Source organism: Oncorhynchus masou, chromosome 18 (assembly GCF_036934945.1).
Source record: "Oncorhynchus masou masou isolate Uvic2021 chromosome 18, UVic_Omas_1.1, whole genome shotgun sequence".
Classification (NCBI taxonomy): Eukaryota; Metazoa; Chordata; class Actinopteri; order Salmoniformes; family Salmonidae; genus Oncorhynchus; species Oncorhynchus masou.
This window is the reverse complement of record NC_088229.1, coordinates 49,504,015-49,516,678: the sequence shown is the minus strand read 5'-3', so window position 1 is coordinate 49,516,678 and position 12,664 is coordinate 49,504,015. Positions and strand designations below refer to the sequence as shown.

At 42.9% G+C, this 12,664-nt stretch overlaps 1 long non-coding RNA gene across 2 annotated transcripts in view; it reads left to right on the top strand.

The window, feature by feature from the left end:
- The first annotated feature begins 473 nt into the window (after positions 1–473).
- The window catches only part of LOC135503714 (uncharacterized), a 32,203-nt gene continuing 20,012 nt past the window's right edge, over positions 474–12,664 (top strand). Inside the window, exon 1 of one of the 2 annotated variants that reach the window (XR_010449993.1) lies at positions 474–658. This is a non-coding gene — a long non-coding RNA (uncharacterized LOC135503714). Of the gene's footprint in view, positions 659–11,242; positions 11,483–12,664 lie in introns of those variants that run through there. The other variant, XR_010449994.1, reaches the window with a different exon arrangement.

Genomic DNA, 12,664 nt, shown 5'->3' with positions numbered 1-12,664 from the left:
GATTCACATGGAATTGTTGTGCAATTTAAATATGAAACTATTTCTGAAAAGATAAAATGTAATTTTAGCTTCCAAATGAGAGAATTGGGTTTTCATAAGTGAGCTATGTGCAACTCAGTGGCCCTGCCCATGCGAACAAGCATTGGTTATAAACTGAAACACACCCTTCTCTCCCCTCCTATATAAAGCCCTTGATGAAAATGTAACTTTCTGTTCCGAGGAGGTTAGGGCGACCGTCCCACGTTAAAAGGGCTCAGATAATAAGCTGTTAAAAGGACATGTGGACTTGAGAACCCCACGTTGAAAGGACAAAGACCACCTACAGAACTAAGCCAACCTCAGTAAGAACCTAACAAATATAGCATCATAGCAAATTTAATGTGAAGCTGACGACCTACACACTGGAAGGATGAAATTCGACTACCAGCCAGAATATAGCATGAGCTAATTAAAAGTAGGGCAACTTGGTATGAACTTTCACTCCAGAAGTAAACGTCCTAGCCATTGAGTTGAAGCAGTCGCTAAACGTGGGCTAGGAGAGGACAGAGTATCCATTCTACCACGCTCCAGTTTACCACTACACATTCAGAGGACCAGAGATCGATAAAGGAAAAACTGGGCTTCCATCGACAACCAATCTACCGAAGCGCAGATCAGAGTAAATATTTATTGCAATCTCCTTTTTTAAATGGGCGGTTATTTAGAATGCATAAGATGTATTAACGATATTTTCTTTATTTACGATAGCTTCTCCTTTTGTTACTTTAATCACGTAATATTAATTACAGATAAATTATTTTATAGAATAGCATGTCATATCACTTAATCCGGCATAGCCACGACACATAGGACATAGACTTTACATGTTGCGTTTATATATTTGTTCAGTGTACATGCATATATGCACACAAACACTAAACCTGCACAATCTGGCTCCATTATATGTACCTGATTTCTGGTTGGGAGAGTAAAAAATGTACCTGGTCTCAGCGTAGGGACAGTCTCTGTTTGGCCGGTATTGAGGTTCCAGCGCATCACATGACCAGTGCTGTTCGCCCAGTAGACCCAGTCCCCCCTCCAGTCGATGTCAAAAGACTCCATGAAATCATCTGTAGTCAGCAGTTTTGTCTTGATCAGCTCCTTCCCTTTCAACTTAAACAGGTTCAGTGTTGTGGATGTTGCATAAGCAAACCTGGGATCTGTGTGATAGAATAACAAGTACATTGCTTAACAAATGCTCTAAAGTGCCAGAACTAGCAGAGAAAGAAACAGGGTTAGAATTCTGTAATACATGGTAATCATACATTCACATGAGCCATCTGCCATGAGCAGTTTGTCATCAGGACAGGTACAGGTAAACCCAGCAGGCAGGTCCAGAGTCAGCATGCAGAGCTGGCAGCCAGACTTTACACAGGCTGATGGAGCTTCAAAAAAAAATAAACATGGAGTTGTCCAACAAAGGAGATGTTAGCCTTCGCATGATATGACCCAAACCTCCATAGTAAGCATGATATGCCCCATTGGGGCGGTAGGTAGCCTAGTGGCTAGAGCGTTGGGCCAGTAACCGAACGGTTGCCAGATCGAATCCCCGAGCTGACAAGGTAAAATCTGTCGTTCTGCCACTGAACTAGGCAGTTAACCTCTTGAGTGTAGGGGGCAGTATTTTGATGTTTGGATGAAAAACGTTCCCAAATTAAACGGCCTATTTCTCAGGACCAGATGCTAGAATATGCATATAATTGACAGATCAGGATAGAAAACTAAAGTTTCCAGAACTGTCAAAATATTGTCTGCGAGTATAACAGAATTGATATTGCAGGCCAAACCCGGAGAAAAATCTAACCAGGAAGTGGATTCTATTTTGATTACTCCATGTTCCATAGCCTCCCTTTGCTCCATTTAAAGGGATATCAACCAGATTCCTTTTCCTATCGCTTCCTCAAGGTGTCAGTCTTCAGACAATTTCAGGCTGTTCTTGTGAAAAATGAGCCAGAAAGATAATTGCGTCAGGTGGTCACATGAGTTTTGCTCACGCAACAGAGTTTGGACAACTATTGTTTTTCCCTCTCCTACTGATAGACATTTGCTGTTGATATATTATCGATTATATATTTTAAAAACAACCTGAGGATTGATTATAAAAACGTTTGGCATGTTTGTGGACATTACGGATATTATTTTCGTTTGCGTTGTGGTGACTGCTCTTTCCTGTGGATTTCTGAACATACTGTGCCAAACAAACTGAGTATTTTGGATATAAAAATTATCTTTATGGAACAAAATGAACATTTATGTAACTGGGAGTCTCTTGAGTGAAAACATCCGAAGATCAAATGTAAACGATTAATTTGATTGCTTTTCTGATTTTTGACCAAGCTACCTGATGCTAAGTGTACATAATGTTTTGTCATGCGATCGATATACTTAAACGCTTGGATTGCTTTCACTGTAAAGCATCATTTCAACATCTGAGACGACAGGTGGATTAATGAAAGGCTAAATTGTGTTTTGCAATATTGCACTTGTGATTTCATGAATATATATCTTTTTTGTAATATTATGTGAATGTGGCGCTATGCTATTCAGCGGTTGTTGATGACAATTATCCCGCTAAAGGGATGGGTAGCGTCAAGAAGTTAAAGGTCTCTCACATCTGCTACAGAGAGCATGATCACACAATCTGTAACAACCACTCCCTGACCAAGTCTAATACTTGAGTTTCATGCAGACCACAAGTCAGTCACAAGTCAGTTTTTCCAAGAAAGTGAAGGTAGCCTGCCTAAATGACTTTCGACCCATAGCACTCACATCGGTAGCCATGAAGTGCTTTTAAAGGCTGGTCATGGCTGACAACAATTATCCCGGAAACCTTAGACCCACTCCAAACCGCCACAACAGATGACACAATCTCAATCCCACTCCACACTGCCCTTTGCCACCTGGACAAAAGGAGCACCTATGTTAGAATGTTATTCATTGACGACAGCTCAGCGTTCACCTTTGTGCCCTCAAAACTCATCACTAAGCTAAGGATCCTGGTAGTAAACACCTCCCCCTGCAACTGGATCCTGGACTTCCTGACGGTCCTCCCCCAGGTGGTAAGCGTAGGCAACACCACATCTGCCATGCTGATCCTCAACACTGGTACCCCTTCAGGGGCGCATGCTCAGTCCCCTCCTGTACTCCCTGTTCAACCACATGACAAAGCACGACTCCAACACCAGCATTAAATATGCCGATTTCACTTGTGGTAGGCCTGATCAGCGCCAATGAGAAGGCTGATAGGGAGGCTGTCAAACCTTGCAGTGTGGTGCCAGGAATACAACCTCTCCCTCAATGTGAGCAAGACAAAGGAGCGAATCGTGGACTACAATGAAAGGAAGGCAGAACATGACCCCTTTCACATCGACAGGGTTGTCGTGGAGTGGGTTGAGAGTTCCAATTCCTTGGTGTCCATCACCAAACTATCATGGTCCAAAAACACCAAGAGTCTTGAAGAGGTCACAACAATGCAATTTCCCCCCCAAGATACTGAAAAGATTTGGAATGGATCCCCAGATCCTAAAAAAATGATCCACCTGCAACATCGAGAGCATCCTGACCGGTTGCATTACCACCTGGTATGGCAACTGCTCTATAAGGAGCTACAGAGGGTAGTGCTTACGGCCCAGTAAATCACTGGGGCCAAACTTCCTGCCATCCAGGACCTATATACAAGCCGGTGTCGGAGGAAGGGAAAAAAATTTGTCAATTACTCCAGTCACCCAAGTCATAGATTGTTCTCTAAAACAGCAGTACCGGAGCGCCCCAACCAAGCCAAGGTCCAAAAGGCTCCTTAACAGCTTCTACCCCCAAGCCATAAGACTACTGAAGAAATAATCAAATGGCCACCCGGACTATTTATATTTAATTATATTTCTTTAAATGTATTGTTGGTTAAGGGCTTGTAAGTAAGCATTTCAGAGTAAGGTCTGTTGTATTTGGCGCATTGTGACAAGTTAAAGGCAAACTCTGCACCATCATTCATTGAATCAGATAGTGCAATCATCAAAACCGACTGATATTGCCAAGTACTTTAATGATTTTTTTATTGGCAAGATTAGCAAACTTGGGCATGACATACCAGCAACAAGCACTGACACTACACATCCAAATACAATACCTTCCAAAAGTTTGGGGTAGACAAGCACTGTCTTGTCATAGACAAGCACTGTCAATTAAAATAAAATAAAATTGATCAGAAATACAGTGTAGACATTGTTAATGTTGTAAATTGCTATTGTAGCTGGAAAAGGCTGATTTTTAATGGGCAGAATTGTTCAGGGGCAGAATTACATTTTTACCTTGTCAGCTCGGGGATTCGATCTCACAACCTTTCGGTTGCTGGCCCAACACTAACTACTAGCCTACCTGCCACCGGAACATGTTATTTGATATGCCCCATGCCTTTAGAGTTAGCATGATATACCCCATACCTTTTGGCTGCTGCTGTTCATGGTATGCCTCTATGACAGGGAGTGTTGTCCTCTGAATAAAGGTCTTCTGATTAGGTCGGTCCTGAGGGGAGCGCCACAGACCCTTCTGATCTGTCCAGTAGAACCACCTGTCAAACACCGCCAGGCTCTGAGCTGATCTCCTCTTAAAGAACTCCAGAAAGCTGTAGCGACCACTCCCATCCACTCGCACAGTCTCTATGGACTGGGAAAGAAGACAGACAATTGGTTCTACCTTGGCAATATGTTCATTGCTGCGGACAGACAAGCAGTACTATTGGTTATAGCTGGACTATATCATAAACCTTTTTAAAATCACTCATCCAGTACAGCCTCCGAGTTGTAACGTCCAGGGTCAGACTCCGTGGAGCCTGTGCAGTGAGGACCACCAGAGATTCCTGCTTTAACCCATCCATCCCAGATCGCTCCAGAGTAATTTTATCACCTGGACCTTTGTTGATCCAAAACAACAAGCTGCAAAGTAAAGGAGAAAATGACAAATTGTTGCAATAAAATGCCCCAACCACAGATCAAAAGTACCACAAATATTAACATGATCCAACCTTTCAATGGGAAGAAGGACCAGCTCCAACGGGTCTATGTTCTTGGCCAAGACCGTTGCAAATCCACTCCCATCAGCTGCCCCAACATGAATAGACCGGGTCTTCTGGTTGGTCCAGTACAGCTGGCCTGTCAGCCAATCACAGACTAGACTTCTAACCCCATATTGTCCTGAGAGCAGAGGGGGAACCACATCACAACCACATACCTAGTGTCCAGGGCAGGCTCCAGGCATAATCAAACTCAGTCAGGGTCTCAACTTAATGTTGAAAGTTTGAATAGTAGAATACACATGGTGCAATTTAGAAATGGACCAGGCCCAAATCCGACATTTGGAGGAAGAGACAAATTTAGGGGCCGGTGTGCAGGATACCTGACGAGACTACATCAGCGAGTGGATAAACCACCTCGAACCTCCGTTATAACATTCAATCACTGGAGAATAAACTGGATGAGCTGCACTCTACACTATCAATGTAATATTTTTCTCCAACTAGTGGCTGAACAAGAACATGGAAAATATACATCCAGCTGTTTTTTCTACTCTATACTGCATTGGGTAAGCTCGGGTGGGTTAAAACCTCATAAGCTGTGGACCAGAGGTGTCAAACTCTTTCCAAGGAGGGCCAAGTGTCAGCTGGTGTTTCCCCTTTCAAATAAGACCTAAGTAACCAGGTGAGGCGTATTCCTTACTAATTAGTGACCTTAACGCATCAATCAAGTACAGGGAAGGCACAAAAACTCAATGGAATGAATTTGACACGTGCTGTAAACCATACTATTTACCAAGAGAGTTTATTCTACTTTTTGTCGCAGTCTACTTACCACCACAAAACGATGCTGGCATGCTTGCACTAAAGACTGCAATCGAGCTGTATAGGGCTATAAGCAAAATAACTGCTTGCCGTGTGGTAGCAGAGAGAAGTCTATGACTTGGCTGGCTGGAGTCCATTTTTAGGGCCTTCCTCTGACCGTGCCTTGTATATAGGTCCTGGATGGCAGGAAGCTTGGCCAGTGATGTTCTGGGCTGTACGCACTACCCTCTGCACCAGGCGGTGATGCAACCAGTCAGGATGCTCTCATTGATACAGCTGTAGAACCTTTTGAGGATCTGAGGACCCATGACAAATATGTTCAGTCTCCTGAGGGGGAATATGTTTTGTTGTGCCATCTTCACAACTGTCTTGGTGTGCTTGGACCATGTTAGTTTGTTAGTGATGTGGACACCAAGTAGCTTGAAGCTCTAACCTGCTCCAGCACAGCCCCGTCAATGAGAATGGGGGCGTGCTCGGTCCTGCATTTCCTGAAGTCCAATCTCTTTTGTCTTGATCACATTGAGGGAGAGGTTGTTGTCCTGGCACTATGGCCAGGTCTCTGACCACCTCCCTATAGGCGGTCTCATCGTTGATCAGGCCTACCACTTGTGTTATCAGCAAACTTAATGGTGTTGTAGTCGTGCCTGGTCATGCAGTCATGAGTGAACAGGGAGTAAAGGGGACTGAGTACACACCCGAGGGACCCTGTGTTGAGGATTAGAGTGGCGGATGTGTTGTTGCCTACTCTTACCACTTGGAGGCAGCCTGTCAGGATGTCCAGGATCCAGTTGCAGAGGGAGGCGTTTCATCCCATGGTCCTTAGTTCCCTCAAAGCTCACCACTAAGCTATGGTGGTGAACGCTGAGCTGTAGTCAATGAAACGCATTCTCAAATAGGTGTTCCTTTTGTCAGAGAGTGAAAGGGCAATATTGGAGTGCAATCGAGACTCCATTTGTGGACCTGTTTGGGCAGCATGGAAATTGGAGTGGGTCTAGGGTTTCTGGGATGGTGTTGTGAGCCATGACCAGCCTTTCAAAGCACTTCATGGCTACAGTGTTTCAGATCGGTAGTCATTTAGGCAGGTTACCTAGTGTTCATGTGCACAGGGACTATGGTGGTCTGCTTGAAACATGTTAGTATTAGACTGACAGGGAGAGGTTGAAAATGTCAGTGAAGACACTTGCCAGTTGGTCAGCGCATGCCTTGTGAATGTTGACCTTTAAAAGGTCTTACTCACACCGGCTACAGAGCGCGTGATTACTGCCGTCTGGAACAGTTGATGCTCACATACAGGTTGTGTTATTTGCCTCGAAGCGAGCATAGAAGTAATTTAGCGCATCTGGTAGGCTCGTATCACTGGGCAGCTCGCAGCTGGGCTTGCCTTTGTAGCCTAATAGTTTGCAAGCCCTGCCACAAGACTAGCGTCAGCGCATTCAGTCTTAGCCCTGTATTGGCACTTTGCCTGTTTGATGGTTTGTCAAGCATAGCGGGATTTGTTATAAGCTTCTGGGTTAAAGTCTGGCTCCTTGAAAGCTGCCGCTCTACCCTTTAGCTCATTGTGGATGTTGCCTGTAATCAATGGCTTCTGGTTGGGGTATGTACGAAATACTGCGGGAATGACGTCATTGATACACTTATTGAAGAAGCCAGTGACTGATGTGGTGTACTCAGTTCCATCAAAAGAGTCCCGGAACATATTCCAGTCTGTGCTAGAAAAACAGTCCTGTAGCTTAGTATCTGCTTCGTCTGACCACTATTGACCGAGTCACTGGTGCTTCCTGCTTTAGTTTTTGCTTGAAAGCAGGAAGATATAATTATGGTCAGATTTGCCAAGTTTAGGGCAAGGGAGAGCTTTCTGTGTGGAGTGAAGGTGGTCAGTTTGTTTTCCTCTGGTTGCACATTAACATGCAGATAGAAATTAGTTCAAATCAATTTAAGTTTCCCTGCATTAAAGTCCATGGCCACCTCTACCTGTTTGCTTATGGTCGTATACAGCTCATTAAGTGCCGTCTTAGTACTTGCATCGGTTTGTGGTGGTATGTAGACAGCTATGAAGAATACTCTCTAGGTACAAAGATAGTGTGGTCTACAGCTTATCATGATACTCTACCTTAGGCTAGCAAAACCGAGACTTTGATATTGTGTGCCACCCGTTTACAAATATACATAGTCATACAAGAGGCTGCTGCTACAGTGTATAACCCGCCAGCTGTGTGTTATTCATGTCATCATTCAGCCACGACTGTGAAACATAAGATATTACTCTTTAATATCCCATTGGTAGGATATACGTGCTTGTAGTTCATCCACTTTATTATCCAACAATTGTTCGTTGGCCATTAGTACCGATGGTAAAGGCAGATTAGCCACTCGCCGCCGTATCCTCAAGACAATGAGAACATTCGGCGATACCTGCATCTTTAACCTGCAAATGACGGGCCTGTTAGTGTGTTTGGAGAAAATCCCTCTTGTCCGACTCGTTCAAGACAAATTATTTGTCCTGTTCAAGGTGAGTAATCGCTGTTCTGATGTCCAGTAGCTCTTTTCACTCATGAGACCGTAGCAGCAACATTATCTACAAAGTTAATGTTTTTTCACATTTGTCCCCCTAATTGCCCTGAATACCTCAACCTATGAACCAGAGTTACACTGTTAGCACTGAGGAAGTCTACTTCTGATAAGCTTCCCAGTAAAGCATTAACCATCAAGCAACCCAGAAGTGTTAGATGTCCCATATTAACATATGCATCCTGAGAAACAAGGTCCATGTAGTCAATAACAGATTACATTCTTATTCTGACTCACTCTAAGCTCACTTAGATAATACCTTTGATGCAGTGCTAGCAATACAAGGTTATAACATCAACCGAAAAGACAAATGCCAAAGTGGGCGATGTTAGTCTATATTCAGAACCACATTCCTGTAAAGCTTAGACGATCTCATGTTGAATACTGTTGAAGTAATGCGGCTATATGTTCATTTGCCTCACCTTAAGCCCATGCTAACACTACACATCCAAGTATCTGACCAAATTATGAAAGACAAGAATTTACTTTTGAATTCTGTAAAGTCAGTGTGGAAGAGGAAATAATTATTGTTGCCTATTAATAATGACAAGCCACCTGTGTCTGACAATCTGGATGGAAAATAACTCAGGATAATGGACTATATTGCCACACCTTCAAATTAAGCCTACTACAAAGTGTGTGCTCTCAGGCCTGGAGGGAAGCTAAAGTCATTCCTCTACTCAAGAATAGTAAAAACCCCTTGACTGGCTCAAATAGCTTACCAATCAGCCCGTTACCAACCCTTAGTAAACTTGTGTAAAAAAATGGTGTTTGACCAGATACAATGCTATTTCACGGTAAACAAATTGACAGCAGACTTTCAGCACACTTATAGGGAAGGACACTCAAGCACAGCACTTACACAAATGACTGATTGGCTGACAGAAACTGATGATAAATTGATTGTGGGGCTGTCTTGTTAGACTTCAATGCAGCTTTTGATGTTATCAATCAGTCTGGTTTTACTTGTCTAATAGAATCAGCTTGATTCTGACAGTTCTTTAAATGGAAGCCTCTCCAACAATCCAAGTAGAATCAGAAATTCCCCAGGGTAGCTGTTTAGGTCACCTTTTTTCAGTCTTTACTAATGACATGCCACCGGCTTTGTGTAAAGCTCAACACGATACATGTCAGCTACTACAGCAACTGAAATGACTGCAACACTTTAGAGCTGCAGATGGTTTCAGAACGGTAGCAATGATTTAGTCCAATATTTCCAAAACTCAAAGCATTGTATTTGGGACAAATCATTCACTAATCCCCAAAGCTAAACTACATCTCGTAATGAATAATGTGAAATTTTCAAGTTGAGGTGACAAACCTGCTTGAAGTCACCCTGGATTGTAAACTGTCATGGTCAAAACATATAGATACAACAGTAGCTAAGATGGGAGAAGTCTGTCCATAATAAAGCACTGATCTGCCTTCGTAACACTCAACAAGGCAAGTTCTACAGGCCCTAGTTTTGTCACCCAGACTACTGTTCAGTAGTGTGGTCAGGTGCCACAAAGAGGGACTTAGACAAATTGCAGTTGGCTCAGAGCACGGCAGCCCTGTGGGCCCTTGCCAATGGTTAGCCTGGGAGCTTGACTGTTTTTAGGTCAGATCAACGCTCGGATAAACACTACTTTTCGGCCAGAGCATCCAGTGTGTGCTCGGAATGCTCCAAGAGCGAAACACTTTGAATTTATGAACGGCCAATCTAACAAAGCTCAGTTTCCGAACGCCCAGAGCACACTATGGCACTCGATTAAATGTATGAACAGTCCAGTAAGTACAAGTCAGCATTTTGTCTTGAAAAGCTTTGGTTGTTTAGTACATAGTCTCACATGTGCATTCTTAAAGAGATGTGTGGGGCTAAAGCTTAGAAGCGTGTGAACAATGCTTGGTGTTGACAAAGCTTTCCAGTAGATACCAAAACATTAGTCCTTAATTTATAGAGGGAGATCAAGCTGATCCTAACTATCACCATTGCCCTTGATTCTAAGCAATGTTGTGCTGCTATTTTTATTGACTTGGCCGATGCTTTTGATACGGTAGACCATTTGTGGGTCGGCTAAGGAGTTGTGTCTCAGGGGACTTTGGCCTGGTTTGATAACTACCTCTCAAAGAGTGCAGTGTATGAAGTCAGAAAATCTCCTTTCTCAGCCACTGCCCGTCACCAAGGGTGTAGCTCAAGGCTCGATCCTAGGCACCACACTCTTCTCAATTTACATCAACATAGCTTAGACAGTAAAACAACCTAATTTTAATACCCCGGATAAATTTGCTAGCAACAGCAAGCTAGCTAAATAAGACAATTTAGCTAGCAAGTGCACACTAACTAGCTATATTGCCATACATGTTTAACCTCCTGAAAATAAGGGGCACTGTTTTTATGTTTGGAAAAAGAACGTTCTCAAAGTAAACGGCCTATTTCTCAGGACCAGATACTAGAATATGCATATAATTGACAGATTAGGATAGAAAACACCCTAAAGTAAAAAAAAAATATTATCTGTGAGTATAACAGAACAGATATTGCAGGCGAAACCGAGAAATCAAACCAGGAAGTGGCTTCTATTTTGAATACTCCATGTTCCATAGCCTCCCATTGCTCCATTTAAAGTGATATCAACCAGATTAATTTTCCCATCGCTTCCTCAAGGTGTCAGTCTTCAGTTTCAGGCTTTTATTTTGAAAAATGAGCCAGAACAATAACATTGCGTGAAGTGGTCACATGAGTTTTGCTTGCGCAACAGAGTTTGGACAGCTATTGCTTTTCCCACTCCTACTGTGAAAGACATTTGCGGTTGATATATTATCGATTATATATTTTAAAAACCTGAGGATTGATTATAAAAAACGTTTGACATATTTCTGTGGATATTACAGATACTCTTTGGAATTTGTCTGCATTGTCATGACCGCTCTTTCCTGTGGATTTCTGAACATAACGCGCCAAACAAACAGGTATTTTGGATATAAAAATAACCTTAATGGAACAAAAGGAACATTTGTTGTGTTACTGGGAGTCTCGTGAGTGAAAACATCCTAAGATCAAAGGTAGGCGATTAATTTGATTGCTTTTCTGATTTGTGACCAAGCTACCTGATGCTAAGTGTACTTAATGTTTTGTCATGCGATCGATAAACTTAACCAAACGCTTGGATTGCTTTCGCTGAAACAGGTGGATTAACATAAGGGTAAGGTGCGTTTTGCAATATTGCACTTGTGATTTCATGAATATTAATATTTTTAGTAATATTATTTGACTGAGGCGCTATTGACAATTATCCTGCTTAAGGGATAGGTAGCGTCAAGAAGTTTATGCTGTCCCCAAATTAATATAATTTGTTCAGAGTTTATTTTGATATTTTAAACTGCATTTCATGATCATGTGTGGTGTAGGGGGACAAAATACATTTACTCGATGGCGCAGGCACGCAGCCGGTTTGGGTTCCGTGTGAGACCCATGATAATCATATCAGATCCGAACCAGACCTGTGAGAGTTAGAGTTCTGGATCGGGACCTACTCAGGTCCCTGATCATGTATTCTTGTACATGTGAAGCGATGAAGAGATCTAGATCCTGCTACATCTGGAGAAACCAATCATGATAGAGAATCATAAGACACCAACCATGATAAAGGATCCTGCGCTGCTGCTCCTTAGCCTTGAAGATGTTCCCCTGGTCATCAGCCCAGTAGAATGAGCTCCTGGAGAGGTCAAAAGCCAAGGCCAGAGGATCATAGCCAATGCTCTGAATGGACTCGAATCTCAGAGTCTTCAGATTCAGGAATCCGATAGTTCCCTTTGTTGCAGTCAGAAACTTTGTATAATTTCCTGAAAAGCATCAGATATTGAACAGGTTTAGATAACCAGTCAGAAGTTAATCAAACTAATGTTACTACGAAAAGTCACCTTTAGCATAGCAGTAGGTGGTTCCTTGAAGCTGGAAGCCATCTCGGCAGTGGCAGTAGAAGGACCCGGGTGTGTTGACACAGAAGTGCATGCATGGACCGTAAGGCAGAGCGCATTCATCCACATCTAAAGAGGGGAGAGCAAACAGGTTCAGTATTTTAGAGTTAACCCTCACCAACTGAGCTACAGAGGACCCGAACCCAACTAAGGCAGAGCGCTTTCATTCACATCTACAGAGGGGTACAGAGTATTTAGGCTTACAGTAAAGGAATAGATAATGAAATCAGTCATGACAATAACTCAACAGGATCACAGACATCCTCA